The following is a 4285-nucleotide window of genomic DNA, read 5'->3' on the forward strand; positions in this document are numbered from 1 at the left end:
GTTTTCTTATGCTTTCCACCATAGCACAAGATCCACTAACCTCTCCGGTATTCACTATAACATCAGAATCTATTTTTAGTATAGATGGTTGCATGTTAAATGATAAGCGATTGAACTTACACCATAACATGATCGAGATAATCATATTTATTAAAGATTAGGTGAAAGTTAACTTCAAATTACAAAATCAAATCCCAAAATATATATTTAGATAATTCAAGAATATGGACATCTTCCTTCATTCCCACTCCCTTTCTCTTCTTTTCTCACTTATTTTCCATTATAATTTTCCCCTTTTTTTTTCTCACACATGCATTTTCACTAAATACCACTCTCTCTCTTTCTCTCGTCATTCTTCACTGTACTCTCTTTCCTCTTATCTCAATCATTGATTTTCAATTAACACAAATCTATCTTTTCCTCTTCTCACTCGTATCCTTTTTTTTTTTCAAATAAAATAAATGTAAATATAGCGTTATTTGAAAAATAAATACAGAAAATTGAAAAATAGAAGAATGTTGATAAAGATAATTAGATGAAAAAGATTATTAATAGTAAAAATGATTGAAAGAAAAAATATGGTCAACGATGTCCGTGGTGAAGATGACTGAAAGAGAAACATAGTTGATGTTTGATGGAAGACAATGCTTGTTGAAAGATAAATTGATAAATTATATATCATTGAAGGATAAATTAATCAATTAAATTTTTATTTTTGATTGAGGTATTTTTACAAATTTAATAAAATCAAAAACATGTTAATAATTAAAATTTGTATTAAATAATTAAGACATTATCGTCATTATATCAATAATGGATGCAACTGTAATTTATACTGAAATCAAATGAATTTATTAACATAAATGGATTATAAATGAAAAAATTAACCTTCCAAACATAGAGGATACAACTTGTCATCTGACCAAACCTTGGGTGGGACATGCTTTGCCCTTCATTTTAGAATAAAAGAACAGATGAATGTGGGCGAAAATGGTATCTGTAGCTTCTCTCCATAATAAACCCACGTCCAAATTAGTACGGATCTGTAACCCCAGTGCCGACACTTCGGTTTGGGACCCGTATGAGTTTATGGCTCTGGATCACTCGTCTTCTGCTTCCTTCACAGCCTCATTAATTTTAATTGTTTCGTTTTTTTCAGGCAATATTCAATTTCAAAGTCTTTCTTTATACCTTCACATATTAATCAAGGGGTAATTAATTAAAATAACTCGCTGTAGAGGACAAATAATGTCAACTATAATTTTAGGGATTATACTATCACAGTTATGAAAATGAGATTTGTCAAAATTATCTAAGTATATAAATGAGGTTTGACTATTGTTTACTCATTTGAATTTCGGTGATCTCACTTACCAAAATCTCGTCTTGCGAATTTTTGATTTTTTTTGGTCCATTTTTTAGTTGCATTCATCTCCAAAATGGGTTGCCAAAAGTTAGTTTTAATTGATTTGATCATTTGTTTTATCGATTATTTTTATAATTTTTATCTGGAATTTCAAATTTTTGTAATGAATATCATATTGTGAGTTTAAAATTAATTGTTCATCAATAAAAATTGATTATTGGCTATTAGTTAGACTATGGTGTGATTTGTGTATTGAAACTATAGACTTTATTAGAATATGATAGAGTTTTCATCGGTAAAAAATTTAGAGTTTAAGGTTAAATTTTATAATTTTGATTAGAAATATAACATGTTTTCAGTTGAAATTGATTATTACTTGATGAAAATTCATTCGTGGTCACTTTATAGTTTGATTTGCGGAGTGAAATGGTGAATTTAGATAGATAATGGATGATTTTTCCATTGATGGACATGATTGGGTGAATCACCCCAACCTACTGTTCATCACACACATGGGTTAAATTGATAGATATTACCCTTAGTAGTGGTCAAACTGATATTTTTTCAAGCATGCCTACTAGGGGGGGAAATTATATATTCCATCAGGGGTACAAATATATAATAAACTTTTACAAATTTTTTAATATAAATTGTTTTATTGCAAAGATAAGCATTAAGAGGAGAAAAACTAAAGGGTCCACATGTTCTATTACTCACGAAACAGGGCACATAGGTTCCACGCATTATCACTTTGTGGTGAAATTAACAGTCCACACGTTCTAGAAAGCTTTTTGGGAGACTTACCACGCACATTTTATTAATGCAAAGGAGCATAGGTTTAATATTGTGTTCATCTATTTGGTGCTCCTTTGGAAATTAATCTTGGAGACCCCTAAGTGGAGTTTTAGTTTCAAGATTGAGGTTATATTACTATATCGATATTTAGTCATATATATCAGTCTCAAGAATTAATCGATTGAAGTCCTAAATACAATTCAGTTATTTATAAAAATCTATATTCAATTTTTGAGACAGAGCCTAGGAGGGCAATAATAAAGATAATGTCAAGATTGTGGTACTTTATTTTCTTTAATATAGTATTATGAGAATTAAAAGATGTTTACAATATTTTTCAAGATGATGATGTGGTAATTAGAATTTTTTATTATTTTATTAATTTTTTTAAATTTATCTCTTATAATATGATATAATATGTGATACATAATATAAAAAATTTAGTTTTTTATATACAATATGATACATAATTTAACTATCATTTGGTTAAGGGAATGATGGAATATCTATCTATGTCCTTTCCAACTCAAGTCTTATGATTGGTCGCTGGTTGTGGTCACTTCAGTATGATTCTCGAAGAGAAGTAGACTAAAGAATGTCATACAACAATTTCAAAACTCATACACATTTTCTCTCAAATCTATTCTCTTTTTCTTTTTTCAAGCACTCAACAGCAACTAAAGTTACTTACTCAATTACTCCAAAAATAACTTACTGTGTCAGCAGCAAGCATATAAGCTCGGGGTATGCATTTGGATTTAATCTCATTTTATTTTAATCAATAAAATTAGGTATATTTATAATGGTAATCAATTTTAATATTAATAATAATACATCATAATATAATTAAATAATTATAAATTAATATTAGTGGGCATGCTTATTTATGTTCATGTGTTACATCTTTTCACACATTATGTGAGTTTGATCATACTTAAATTATCCACTATTGTGATTGGCGGAAAAGTTTTAAGTTGATATATTTCTTCATATCTATATTTCAGGTAAGAGTATGTATTTGAAAAAAAGGTATTACATTAATTTCCAAAGATTTTTATCTCCCCTTGGAATTTATCACATCAAGATTAGTTTCCAATGATCTATATCTCCCCTTGCCTGGGTTAACACAAATGTTGAGATACATTTATTATGATAACGTTGTCTATACACATTAATTATAGCAACGTCTATTGATGTCAGACACCAATCTTAATTATTAAAACCATAATTATTAGTATTCTACGATACATAATATACGATACAAATTATATGATATGTTACGATAACAATGAAAAATTATATGTATGCTAAGGTATATCAAAATTAGTAAGATAGAATGGATGTATCGTATAATATGAGATATTTTATTGATATAGATCAATACACCTTTTTAGAGAAATAATGATATAGTGGGGGAGTATCTAAAATATTTTATAGTGTTACAGAGAAATAATGATGTGATAAAAGTGTATCTAAGAAATTTCATAATGTTAAGGAGTGTTTGAATATTTTCTAAGATGATGATATAATAATTAAAATTTTTTTTTTAAGTTGTATCCTATAATACATGTAATACTCGATATACGACATATAAAATTAAAATTTTAATACACAATATAATATGTAAGTTAACTATCATTTAGGATACCAAAGAGTTCTGTCAATTACGTTATGAATGTGTAAATTGGATGACTAACATATGTTCTAAGGCTATGATAGACAATCAAAATTATCCCAATTGGAAAGACAAAGAGAACTTTCCTGGGTAGTCACAACAAAAAATAAAAAAAATGCTTATAAAAGATCTTGAGATGATTTGTTACCAAGCGAAAGTCTTCTTGTTACCCTAAGATGGAATGTTTACTTATATCCTTTGCAGCTAAAGTTTAACAATTGGTCACTGGTTATGGTTGTTTAAGCAGGATTCCTCCAAGAGAAGTAGATTAAAGAATATCTTATAACAATTAGGGAACTCATACACATTATCTCTCACATCTATTTTTTTTTTTTCTTTTTCAATCACTCAACAAGGAGTAAAGTTATTTCTGAATTATTCCAAAAATATCTTACCATGTTTTTAGCCAACATATAAGCCTTCGGGGCATGCATTTAGATTTGTCCTCA

Source organism: Mangifera indica, chromosome 1 (assembly GCF_011075055.1).
Source record: "Mangifera indica cultivar Alphonso chromosome 1, CATAS_Mindica_2.1, whole genome shotgun sequence".
Taxonomy (NCBI): domain Eukaryota; kingdom Viridiplantae; phylum Streptophyta; class Magnoliopsida; order Sapindales; family Anacardiaceae; genus Mangifera; species Mangifera indica.